Source organism: Procambarus clarkii, chromosome 8 (assembly GCF_040958095.1).
Source record: "Procambarus clarkii isolate CNS0578487 chromosome 8, FALCON_Pclarkii_2.0, whole genome shotgun sequence".
Lineage (NCBI taxonomy): Eukaryota > Metazoa > Arthropoda > Malacostraca > Decapoda > Cambaridae > Procambarus > Procambarus clarkii.
Window position 1 is genome coordinate 51254282 of NC_091157.1, and position 14447 is coordinate 51268728.

Sequence of the window (14447 nt, forward strand, 5' to 3'; positions counted from 1 at the left end):
ACCCATGACATAAATACTGTTAGATATAGATGCTCTAGATATTTCATCCCATAGATGCTTTGCTTCCATTCTGTCTAAATTTGGTGGCCTATATATAATTCCTATTATAATATTTGTTTTTTCGTTTAATTCCATCCAAATAGTTTCTGTATGTGGCTCAGTTTTGAAAACTTTCTTTGAGAATACATTTCAAATTGTCCCTAACATATATGGCTACTCCCCCTCCTCGTCTAATATATCTATCTGTGTGAAATAGTTTAATACATTTATTTGATATTCACAATCTTTAGCACAAAACGTTCTATCCAATATCATATCTGGGAATCTCCCACAACTAAAGTTCGCTTAGGTACTTCCTTTACTCTCTGAGGGGCCTGCGCTTCATTGCTTTCCCTTTCGCGTGATCTGCAGTCTCACCACAGCACTCGTCCTCCAATATGACAAATGAATTAGAAGTTCTTAGGGTGTCTGTAGGCGGCTTTATCAAAGTCTTCTTCTTCCCCTGAACTTTACAACTTTCCAAGACGAGATCTTTTTACTACTGGTCTCCTCCATCGTTTCTTCTTGTTGTCGTTTCAGCTGTAGTACCTCCTCCCGTAAAGAGTCCAACTCTGTCTTCAGGGCTCCAACTAGAGTCATCAGGTCCCTCACTACAACTTCCATATTGCTATGATAATATAACTACACTCAGGAGCTCCGGCTAACACACCCTCTCACCCTTACACAACTAGTGTATTATACCACTAGGGTATAATACTATATATACCACTATACCACAAAACCAAGATAATACTAAACTCGTTTTTTAGACCACTAGCGTATTTCACCACTGGTTTATTACAAAAGTAGGTTTTAAACCACTAGGTTATTAAGCAAATAGATTATTACACCATTAGGGTATTACACCACAAGGTTACTACACCAGCAGGATTTTACACAATAGATTATTACACCACTAGGTTGAACAAATCCATTCTGCTCGGGTGCAGGGGGGGGGGGGGGTATTGTGTAAAAGCCTGGTTTGTGCCTCGGAAAGGCTACGGGATCCAGTAAGTTCAGTACAACTTCGGTTTCAACCCTTTTTACCCTGTCGTAGCTCAGTCGATTAGGGCAGTGTCTGGGATGCTCCCAGACGCAGGTTCGAATCTTCGTCACTGCCCTTGTGGATTTGTTCATTTGATGCATCACGTTAGTGTGATCTCTGTGTGTGACCACTAGGTTATTACTCTACATGATTCTTACACCACTAGGTTATTACTCAACATGGTTCTTACTCCACTAGGCTATTTCTCTACATGGTTCTTACACCACTAGGCTATTACTCTACATGGTTCTTACACCACTAGGCTATTACTCTACATGGTTCTTACTCCACTAGGCTATTACTCTACATGGTTCTTACACCACTAGGCTATTAATCTACATGGTTCTTACACCACTAGGCTATTACTCTACATGGTTCTTACACCACTAGGTTATTTCATCACTATGCTATTACACAACTAGCTTATTACGCCAATTGGGTATTATGCCACTAGGTTATTACACTTCCAGCTTACTACACCTCTTGGCTATTACACCACTAGGTTACTACTCAAATAGGTTATTGCACTTCGAGGTTAGTACATTAATAGGTTATTAATCCAATAGGTTATTACTACTCTAGGTTATTATACCACCAGCTTATTTCACCACTACTCCATTTGGTTATTACACCTCAAGGTTATTAATCCACTAAATTATTACAATACTAGATTATTTCACCACTAGGATATTACACCATTATGTTATTACTCCACAAGGTTATTACACCAAAAGATTATTACACTACTAGCTTATTACACCACTTGGGTATTTCTCCGCAAGGTTCTTACACCACTAGGGTTATTACCCAACTAGTGCATTATACCACTAGGGAATTACAAAAGCAAGTTAATACTAAACTCGGTTTTTAGACCACTAGGGTATTTCACCACTAGGTTATTACACCACAAGGTTGTCTCACTACTAGTATATTTCATTACTTGTTTATTACACAGCTAGGTTTTTAAAGCACTAGGATTTTATTTAAAATATTATAAATTATATATAACTATTAAGCCACTATATTATTACACCACTAGGTTATTACACAATTATAATATTACATCACTAAATAATTTCACCACTAGGTTATTACACTACTATATAATTACACCACTAGGTTATTACACAATTAGAATATTAAATCACTAAATAATTTCACCACTAGGTTATTACACTACTATATTATTACACCACTAGGTTATTACACAACTAGAATATTACATCACTAAATAATTTCACTACTAGGTTATTACACTACTAGATTATTACACCACTATGTTATTACATTACTGGAATATTACACATTAGGTTATTAAAAAGATTATTACACATTAGGTTATTAAACTAGATTATTACACCTCTTTGTTATTACACAATTAGGTTAATATACCACTAGGGTAATACACTACTAGATTATTACACTACTAGAGTAATACACTAGATTATTGCACTACTAGAGGCTACACTCAGACTACAGGGCACCCTGGTGGCTACTCTTACTTCAAGGCTGCGTGGTGGCAACATTCACACTAAAGGGTTCTTGGTGGCTACAGTCACGTTACAAGGCTCCCTTTTGGCTACACTCAATCTTCAAGGCTGCCTGGTCGGCTACGTTCACACTACAGGGTCTCCTTTGTGGCTACACTCACACTCCAGAGCTGCAACGTGCTATACTCACACTACAGGGCTCCCTTGTGGCTACACTCTCACTCCAGAGCTGCCATTGGCTACACTCACACTACAGGGGCTCCCTTGTGGCTACACTCACACTCCAGAGCTGCCTGATGGCTACACACGCATTACAGGGCTGCGTGGTGGCCACACTCACACTACAGGTCTGCCTGGTACCTATACTCACACTACAGGTCTGCCTGGTAGCTATATTCACACATCAAGGTTGCCTTGTGGCTATACACAAACTTCAGTGCTGTCGGTGGCTACACTCATATTACAGGGCTCCCTGGTGGCTACACTCATATTACAGGGCTCCCTGGTGGCTACACTCACATTAAGGTGCTGCCCGGAGGCTATATTCACATTTCAGTGCTCCTTGTTTGCTGCACTCACATTATAAGGCTGCCTGTGGCAACACTCACACCACAATGCTGCCTGTTGGCTTCACTCATACGTCAAGGCTACATTGTGACTACACTCACACTACAAGGTCGCCTGGTGGCTACAATCACACTACAGGGGCTGCCTGGTGGCTTCATTCACATTACAGGGCTGTCTAGTGGCTACACATTACAGCCCCGTTCCTGTGCTTGGTTAGTCCACTACGGGCTCACCATATCTCGTGCTACTTGGAACTTTTTGTTCCCTGCAGATGAATCTTAAACAATAACAACAGAGCCTACACTCACTATATAGAGCTGCCTGGTGACAACACTCAGACTTTTTGCTGTTGTTGTTTTAGATTCAGCTTTTCAGAACTAGTACCAAGTAGCACGGTCTATGGTGAGCCCGTAGTGGACTTACCTGGCACAGGAGCGGGGCTGTAACCGCTTTCTTTCTTGCTGTCTGGTGTCCACATTCCCACTACAGGGCTGCCTGGTTGCTACACTCACTGTTACAGCCACTTAGGACCAGTAACCGGGTTCCTGATGGAAGAACCTCTTTTAGTGTATCCGACCCCAAGTCAGTAGTACGCTCTTAGGAATTGGCTATATTGTGCAATAGAGAAAGGGGGGATGAACAAAACACTATTTCCTTTACCAATATATTTACACTTTCACCAATAAAATATTTGAATAAATAGACTATTACTATACTTATTTACAATAGTGTCACTTGCACACACGACACACAAAACGCACACTATGCAGTATTCGTCAACCCCAGTGTTTCCACCACCTAGTACCTCGTCCACACGTACTGAGAAACATTAGCGAGTTCACCTTATACGTGGGCCAGTCCACCGACACAGTATCACGAGGTGCCTATTCTCCACTATCGCTCTCCAGCTACACACTGGCATAGGACTTCAGCCACATGCTGCCCGGGGTCTCCAACAATCATATACAGGGGTAGCTAACCCCTGGCAGAAGCCTCCTAGCGACCAGCACGATAGCGACCAGCACGATAGCAGCTGTCTCTCTTCTCTCTCCAAGTTCTTCTCTCTTTCTCTTATCTCTCTCTCTCTCTCTCTCTCTCTCTCTCTCTCTCTCTCTCTCTCTCTCTCTCTCTCCTCTCTCTCTCTCTCTCTCTCTCTCTCTCTTCTCTCTCTCTCTCTCTCTCTCTCTCTCTTCTCTCTCTCTCATACTTATCTCTCTCTCTCTCTCTCTCTCTCTCTTCTCTCTCTCTCTCTCTCTCTCTCTCCTCTCTCTCTCCTCTCTCTCTCTCTCTCTCTCTCTCTCTCTCTCTCTCTCTTTCTATCTCTCTCTCTCTCTCTCCTCTCTCTCTCTCTCTCTCTCTCTCTCTCCTCTCTCTCTCTCTCTCTCTCTCTCTCCTCTCTCTCTCTCTCTCTCTCTCTTTCTCTTATCTCTCCAAGTTCTTCTCTCTCTCTTTCTCTTCTTCTTTCTCTTCTCTCTCTCTCTTTCTCTATCTCTCAATCTTCTTCTCTCTCTCTCTCTTCTTCTCTTTCTCTATCTCTCCTTCTTCTCTCTCTTCTCTCTCTCCTCTCTCTCTCTCCTCTCTCTCTCTCTCTCTCTCTCTCTCCTCTCTCTCTTCTCTCTCTCCTCTCTCTCTCTCTCCTCTCTCTCTCTCTCTCTCTCTCTCTCTCTCTCTCTCTCTCTCTCTCTCTCTCTTCTCTCTCTCTCTCTCTCTCTCTCTCTCCTCTCTCTCTCTCTCTCTCTCTCTCCCTCTAAGCTCTCTCTCTCTTCTATATCTCTCTCTTATCTGTCTGTCTCCATCTCTCTCTTTCTCTATTTTGCTGTATCTCTCTCTTCTCCCTCTCTTCATTTTTCTAAATGCAATAAAGATAATTTTTCCTAATAATTGCAATAAATAAAAATTAGAACTATCATTTTAAAAACTTCTGCTCCAAAACGTTATCGCATAACATTTAAAACATTTATTAAAAATATATCGTTATGTCATTTATACGTGTACTTTTAAATTCTAAAAACATGTATATTAAATGTAATTTAAAACGTACCCAAAACAATGAAATGTCGTTTTAAGCACGTTTTGAAAACGGGAAAATGTTTAGTGGAACAAGGCTACCTATTGGATACAATCTCACTACAAAGTTTCCTGGTGGCTACACTGACACTTCAGGGCTGCCTGATGGCTAGACTCTCACTACAGGGCAGTTTGGTGGCTACATCCATACTTCAGGGCTGTCTGGAGGCTACAAGGTACACTACAGAACAGCTTCGTGGCTACACTCACACTACAGCCCAGCCTGGTGGCTACACTCACACTACAGGGTGGCCTGGTGACTACAGTCACACTACAAGGCTGCCTGGTGGCTACAAGAACACTACTGAGTTGCATGGGGTCTACAATCACACTACAGGGCAGCTTTATTACACATTACATGGCAGCTTGGTGGCTACATCCACACTACAAGACTGCCTGGATTGTACACTCACATTTCAGGGCGGCCTGGTGGTCATACTCACTCTGCATGGCAGACTGGTGGCTATAATCACATTTCAGGGCTGCCTGGTGGCTACACACACACTACAGGGCTGCCTGGTGGGTGCACTCACACTATAAGGGTGCCAGATAGTTACACTCACACTACAGGCTGCCTGCTTGTTTCAATCACAGTACTGAGATGACTGGTGGCTACACTTACTCTATAGGGCTGCCTGGTGGCTATAATCGCAGTACAGTAATAAATAACTTGTTTGCACTATTCCAATAACTTGTATACACTCTTCCAACAACTTGTGTACACTTCCAATAACTTGTGTACACATTCCAATATTTCCGTGGTGAACAGTTTCCGTGGTGTAGTGGTAAGACACTCGCCTGGCGTTCCGCGAGCGCTTTGTCATGGGTTCGTATCCTGGCCGGGGAGGATTTACTGGGCGCAATTCCTTACTGTAGCCTCTGTTTAACGCAACAGTAAAATGTGTACTTGGATGAAAAAACGATTCTTCGCGGCAGGGGATCGTATTCCAGGGACCATAGGATTAAGGACTTGCCCGAAACGCTGCGCGTACTAGTGGCTGTACAAGAATGTAACAACTCTTGTATATATCTCAAAAAAAAAAAAAAAAACTTTTGTACACTCGCCAATAACGTTTGAAAATTTCCCAATAACGTTTGAATATTCCCCAATAACGTTTGAATATTCCCTAATAACGTTTGAATATTCGCCAATAACTTGTGTCACTATTACAATAACATGTGTACACTCTTTCAATATCTTGTGTGAACTCTTCATATAACTTTTGAATACTCTGCCAATAACTTGTGTACAATCTGTCAATAACTTGTGTAAACTGCCCTAATAAGTGTTGTACACTTTTCCAACAACTTACAGCTCTAAGACTCTTGACTTGGTAAGAAGAACTATTGATTGCTTCATGAGTTCCTCGAACGAGTACATCACCCTGCAGCACGTGCCCAACGACACGCGCCATATTTGGGAAATTGAGACCCTGACGGACGAATGTCGATATAAGGTTAGTCCAATTTGTTGGTGTGTAATATAATGTGTAGGTTTTGTCCATGTTAAGTGTTAGTAAAATATGTTGGTGAGTCTGTAATATAATGTGTAGGTTCAGTCCATGTGGAAGGTTAGTCTAATATGTCGTTGAATCTGTAATATAATGTGTAGGTTCCGTCATGTAAAGTGTTAATCCAATATGCTGGTGAGCCTATAATATAATGTCTAAGTTCAGTCCATGTAGATCGTAAGTCCAGTATATCGGTGAGTCTGTAAATTAATGTGTAGGTTCAATCCATGTAGATGGTTAGTCTAATATGTTGGTGAGTCTGCATTATAATGTGTAGGCTCAGCCCATGTTGAGTGTTCCAATATATTGGTGAGTCTGTAAAATAATATGAAGGTTCAATCCATGTAGAGTGTTAGTCCAATATGTTGTTAAGTCTGTAGTATAATGTGTAGGTTCAGTTCCTGTTGAGTGTTAGTCCAATTTGTTGTGAGTCCTTAATATAATGTGTAGGTTCAGTCCATGTTGAGTGTTAGTCTAATTTGTTGGTGGGTCTGTAAAATAATGTATAGGCTCAGTCCATGTGGATGGTTTGTCCAATATGTTGGTGAGTCTGTAATGTAATGTGTAGGTTCAGTCCATATTGAAGGATAGTCTAACGTGGTGTTGAGTCTGTAATAAGGTGTAGGTTCAGTCCATGTAGAAAGTTAGTCCAATATATTGTTGAGTCTGTAATATAATGTGTAGGTTCAGTTTAAGTAGAAGTTTAGTCCAATATGTTGGCGAGTCTGTAATATAAAGTGTAGGTTCAGTCCATGTAAATGGTTAATCCAAAATGTTGATGAGTCTGTAATATAATGTGAAGGTTCAGTCCATGTTGAGTGTTAGTCTAATATGTTGCTGAGTCTGTAATATATAGTGTGTAGGTTCAGTCCATGTTGAGGGTTAGTCCGATATGTTGGTGAGTTTGTAATATAAAATACAGGTTCAGTACATGTTGAGGTTAGTCCAATATGTTGTTGTGCTGGTAAGTTAACGTGTTGGTCCAGTGCGTGTCAAGGCAAGATGTGTTGACACATTGTTGGGTATCACCTCAAGAGGACTCCACTGACATTAGAGAAAGCAACTGTTTTTTTTTGCATTTAGTGCATTCAGGAAGTAGCAAAGAGACACAACGGTAGTACAAGTAATGCATCAATGTATACAGTAAAGACAACCTTGACAACTGCGAACTCATTGTTGATTTAATGAAATAATATTATGTGACAAAGAAAAGATGAGGTTTTTTCCTCAGATGGGGAGAAGGTATGAGTTGTAGCAGACATACGTGATGCTATGTTAGTCTGGATTAATCCCTTAAACGACGAAACGTTATGTATAAAGGTAACTCTCATCTCACTGTTTCACTGACCTACTAGACAAGTACAAAACAGAAATTGTGTTGGTAACTCCATTTGAGGTGAATGTTGAATATAATTCTCCACGTGAGGGAAATGTTGGCTGTAACTCTCCCAACTGAGTGAATTGTTGACTGTAACTCTCACCTTAAGGGAAAAGTTTGGCTATAACTTTCGACTTGAAGGGAATGTTGTTTATTCTACCACTTGAAAAGGAATGCGGACTATTGCTCTCCACTTGAATGCAATAATCATTGCAACTCTTGTTCCCTTTTTGCAATCACTAAAATGGAATCCCAATACCAAGATAAAGGACACCAAACTCCCCACTGGTCTCCCAAGCATTGTGGAATAGAGTGGAGAGTCTCATGTCGTCCGTCTATCGGCCTGCCGTATCACCTGTCGTGAATCTATTGATCTGAACACCAGCAACTTGAAGTAAATGTGGAACAGGAACACACTCCGGCTGAGTAAGGGTCCTCGGTGCTGTGGTTCTCACCAACACTACAGAACATGGCAGGTCGTCGGGTGCAACGAGAGCAAAGTTGGTTGCAATTTTCAATCTGAGAAGATCATTGGCTTTAGCTCTGCTTATAGGAAATGTTGGCTGTATTTCCCGACTTAGAGGGAATATCTGCTGTATTTCTCCATGAGGGGAATGATTGCTGTATTTATCCACTTCAGGGAATGTTGGCTGCAACTGGCCACTTGAGGGAAATGTTTGCTGTATTTATGCACTTGAGGGGAATGTTTGGTGTATTTTTTCACTTGTCACTTGAAGGAAATATTGGCTGCAACTCTCTACATGAGGAGTGAATGAATGTGGTCTGTAAACATCACTTAAAGTGAATGTAGTCTGTAGCTCCTCATATAAAAGGCATGCTGGCTGCAACTTACTGGGAATGTGGTTTGGAGCTCGTTACTTAAGAGGAATTGGCTGCATCTTCCCACATGAGAGGAATACTGGCTACAACTTTCCACTGGAGGGGAACTTTTCACTTACCCGGAATCACTGGTGATGTACACTTACCCTAGGATGCTAGATGAGCATATTTTCCTTTGGGCGCTAAGAGGGCATATTTTCCCTAAGTAACAAAGTAGCATACTTTCCCTTGAGTGCCAAATGAGTATATTTCCCTTAAGCGCTAGGGAAGCATACATCCCTAGAGGTACATACTTCCCTTAGAGAATCATGTTTCTCTTAACTAATTTAATTTAAGTTAATTAATATAACACTTTCAGCCTCCCGGCGAACAAGGAAAAACTAAGCGCAAAGTGCTCTTGGCGTTTCGGGGGATCCAGCGGAAACACTGAAAAGTGTATACTCTTTTCACTGTTCTGATCTTAATTTTTGATGTACACATTTCATTTTTGTACCAATGTGTTCGCAATAGAATGTTCTAGAAAAACATATGTATAAAATGTCATCAAACTGTGATTTAAACCACTACCAATAAAGAAACTACGTCGATCACTAGCCCAAACAGCGACGAGATGTTTCCATTCTTTTCAGGGTTGTCAACTCCACACTTGTCCTACAGCGTTAAATTTGGTATCTTTGAAAACGCAATAAAATTCCCTACACGAACATATGCATATAAATGAAGAATGAGGACCGCAGCCACCCGCAAGAGTGTGGGAAGTGGGCGAAGTGTTATCTGTTACCTCACATCGGCGATCTACAATAGCCTTACCACGATACAACACAGTGCCGTTCTCCCAAATAGGCTATGTGGCTACTAAAGAAAACGTAAATTTTATGGCAAACATGTTCATACTATCCCCAAGTCGATCAGATAAGATTTGAATTTTATAGAAATATTTGTTCGTCGGACATAAAAATATGTCCAACAATACAATATGGGCAACTTAAAGTGGACCCCGTCGGACACGCTCTTGTGTCCACGTGGGAGGAAAGTTTAATCACTAGATGATCATACTGCCCTCATGCGCTAGAGGAGAATATTTTCCTGTATCTTCACATATAGATGCAAGGTCAAGTGCAGAACTATTGCATTATGTTCCGCTGTAGTTACAGTGACGATAACTGATCTGCGATGTACTTTGTGTTTATATTTGAATTTTGTATTGTCAGGTCCTGTCACTTGCCGAGTCAGTGTGGATGGAGATGAACAGGTGCTGGGAGAGGCAGCAAATTTCCATGACACAGGTGAGTGAGTTATGAACAGTGTTGTAACAAGTGCTCGGCCAGGCTGCAGGTGTCCATGACACAGGTGTGTTATTGACAGTGTTGTAATCCACTTTCTTGAAATGGGAAATCAGCAGCCAGGAGAGGTGTACTGGAAAACTGGGAAACTTTGTGACATTTTCCAATTTAATAACACTGATGGATCGCATACTTCCCATTGTTACCCAACTGACAGATGGTATGTTTTCCATTTATATAAATGTTGTGGTGCGAGCACGTGTGACGGCTGTGTGTTGTCAACAGGACGGACTGGTGAAGGCCTGGCAGCTAACGAAGCCTCGTATCCAGGGGTATGACGTGTTGCTGGTCGACGGAGCAGAGGACATCAATGATGCCGTCTTGGATATCCTCCTCAACCAACACTGTGCGAAGGTCAGTAGGGGAAGAACGGAGAGGAAGAGCAGCAGGGGAGAGACGGATAGGGTAGAGCAGCAGGGAGAGAACGGAGAGGGTAGAGCAGCAGGGAGAGAAAGGAGAGGGTAGACAGCAGGCGAGAGAACGGAGGGGTAGAGCAGCAGGGGAGAGAACGGAGAGGGTAGAGCAGCAGGGGAGAGAACGGAGAGGGTAGAGCAGCAGGCGAGAGAACGGAGAGGGTAGAGCAGCAGGGGGAGAGAATGGAGAGGGTAGAGCAGCAGAGGGAGAGAACGGAGAGGGTAGAGCAGCGGGGAGAACGGAGAGGGTAGAACAGCAGGGAGAGAACGGAGAGGGTAGAGCAGCGGGGGAGAACGGAGAGGGTAGAGCAGCAAGAGAACGGAGAGGGTAGAGCAGCAGCAGGGAGAGAACGGAGAGGGTAGAGCAGCAGAAAGGGAGAGAACTGAGAGGGTAGAGCAGCGCGTGGAGAACGGAGAGGGTAGAGCAGCAGTGGGAGAGAACGGAGAGGTAGAGCAGCAGCAGGGAGAGAACGAGAGGGTAGAGCAGCAGCAGGGGTGAGAACGGAGAGGGTAGAGCAGCAGGGGAGAGAACGGAGAAGGTAGAGCAGCAGGGGAGAGAACGGAGAGGGTAGAGCAGCAGGGGGAGAACGGAGAGGGTAGAGCAGCAGGGGGAGAACGGAGAGGGTAGAGCAGCAGGGAGAGAGAACGGAGAGGGTAGAGCAACAGGCGAGAGAACGGAGAGGGTAGAGCAGCAGGGGGAGAAGCGAGGGTAGAGCAGCAGGCGAGAGAACGGAGAGGGTAGAGCAGCAGGGGGAGAGAATGGAGAGGGTAGAGCAGCATAGGGAGAGAACGGAGAGGGTAGAGCAGCGGGTGGAGAACGGAGAGGGTAGAGCAGCAAGCGAGAGAACGGAGATGGTAGAGCAGCAGGCGAGAGAACAGAGAGGGTAGAGCAGCAGGGGGGGAGAGAACAGAGAGGGTAGAGCAGCAGGGGGGAGAGAACAGAGAGGGTAGAGCAGCAGGCGAGAGAACGGAGAGGGTAGAGCAGCAGGGGAGATATCTAAGAGGGTCGAGCATCATGGGAGAGAACAGTGAATAGCGGCAGGAGAGATAAGGGAGAGGGAAGAACAGCAGGGAAGACAAGGGAATGGGTAGAGCAGCTAGGGAGAGAAGGGAGATGAGTGAGGGACCTGGTGAGAAAAGAGAGAATGGAAGAGGACTGGAGGAGAGAGGAGGGATGCGGGTGAGAGTGAAAGAAGGATGGCAGACAAGTCAGGGGTCAGGGCATTGAACGACGACGCTGTAGAGAGAAGGAAAAACAGCTGGAGAAACTGCTGAGGAGGGTGGACAGAGGGCAGGCGAGTTATATTTAGATCGGAGAGATTGTCGAGTGAGAGGTCTGAGGAGGCATGCCGGAGAGGAGACATGATGCTGGCTTCCAATTTTCATACACTTTCTAACACCCTCTTTCGTGACGCTGGCTGCCCACTACCCTAAACTCTCCTACGTGATGCTAACTCCCCATTACCCTAAACTCTCCTACGTGATGCTGGCTGCCCACTATCCTACACTTTCCTACGTGATACTGGCTGCCCACTACCCTAAACTCTCCTACGTGATGCTGGCTGCCCAGTGCCCTATAATCTCCTACGTGATGCTGGCTGCCCAGTGCCCTACACTCTCCTACGTGATGCTAGCTGCCCACTATCCTATATTCTCACACTGCACCCTCTACGTGGTGCTGGCTGTCATCTATTATAAACTCCTTCACCCTTCCATTATATTGTGCTGGCTTTCATCTACCCTATACTCCGTTACTCTTCCGTTGTGTTGTGCTGGTTTTCATCTACCCTATACTCCGTCACCCTTCCTTTATGTTGTGCTGGCTTTCATCTACCCTATACTCCGTCACCCTTCCTTTACGTGGTGCTGGCTGTCATCTATTGTATACTCCTTAGCCCTTGTATTAGATGGTGCTGGCTGTCATCTGCCTTATAATCAGTCGCCCATCCTTTACATGGTGCTGGCTGTCATCTACTCTATACTTCACCACTATTAAATTCTGTGATGTTGGCTGTCATCTACTCTATACTCCGTCACCCAACGTTGACGGGGTGCTGGCAATCATCTACTTTCTTTACTTCTTTACGTCACCCTTCTTTTATGGTGTGCTGGATGTCATCTACTGTATACTCCTTAACCCTTTTATTTGGTGGTGCTGACTGTCATCTACCCTGTACTCCGTCACCCTTCCTTGACGTATTGCTAACTGTCATCTATGCTATACACCATTACCCTTCCTTGACGTGGTGCTTGCTGTCATCAACATTATATTCCGTCACCCTTCCAACATGGTGCTGGCTGTCACCTATCCTACACACCGTCACCCTTCCTTGACGTGGCGATGGCAGTCTTCTACCCTATACTCCTTTAAACTTCCATAACGTGGTGCTGGCTGACATTTACCCTATGCTCCGTTGCCCTTTCTTGACGTGGTGCTGCCTGTCATCTATCCTATAATCCGCCACCCTTCCTTGACATGTTGCAGGCTGTCGTCAACCTTACACTTAGGGCCCATGGTAAACGAAAATCCGATGAAAAATGGAATATTTACGAAAAATACTACAACGTTCTGGCAACACTGTGGTCCAAACCGTTTAATGATATCTTGAAAAATAACGTAATTAGAGTCAAATTTCCCGCTGCAACTTTCGTGAATCTGGTCCTCGCGCCGTGCGTACGCCGCGGGGTATTGTATCTTACGTTGTAGATGTCATATTTTTCGTAATAGCGTTGAAAATAACGTTATGCATAAAATGAATATAAACTCACACAAATGGCAACACTCTATTGTCTGACACGAGGGTGGTGCAGTCAGTGACTGCGTGTCTCTCATGGAGAGAGGATGTATGCTGACGCGCTCACACAATATCTCCCAGAACATGCTATTTTTGCTATTTTTAGCTATTTGTACTGCAATATGACTTACCAAACGAACAAGAGAAAAGCATTGACAGCTAGATGCATGCGAGCTCTCCATACGAGCTGGCCGCAATGCGTAAATCACCAGTCACGAGTGACCGCAGGTTGAGTAAACTTTGAGAGCGCGCTACGCAACTCCAACTTTTACAACTAGATAAAATTTCACAGCCTTTATTTATTATTCTATTTACATGAAACTTGCACATTATATGTAGAGTTTACGCCTCTATAAACGCATGTCATTATTCTTATCTACGTAGATTTATTGATTTTATAAATAATGATACACCTCATTTTGTTGCATACGTTTTTGGGAAACTTTTATAAAATCTGTATTATTGCACTAAATACATCTGGGATAATAATGTGACATGCAAATCTTTATTATATAGTAAGGTCATAGTTGAGTGTCGTATAAATGATTTTGGTTCACAATTGTGGGCTGTGAAATCAATTGAACATGGTTGAAAAATTCGTCTTTTTTTTGTTTTTGTTTTTTTTCTCCGTCTCTATTTAGGCTGAGATGCTGAAACTTGGCCTAGGTGCAGCACCTTTCACAAGTATCAGGATAATAAATTATGAATACCCTACAACAATTTTTTAAATCCTGGTCCCATGGCCCCTTAGTCACCCTTCGTTTACGTGGTGTTGATGTACCCTATACTCCGTTACCCTTCCTTTACGTTGTGGTAGCTATCATTTACCCTATACTCCATCATTATTCCTTTACATGGTTTTGGCTGACATCTACCCTATACTCCATCACCCTTCCTTTCTGTGGTGCATGCTGTCATCTACCCTATACTCTGCCACTCTTCCTTGACGTGGTGTTGGT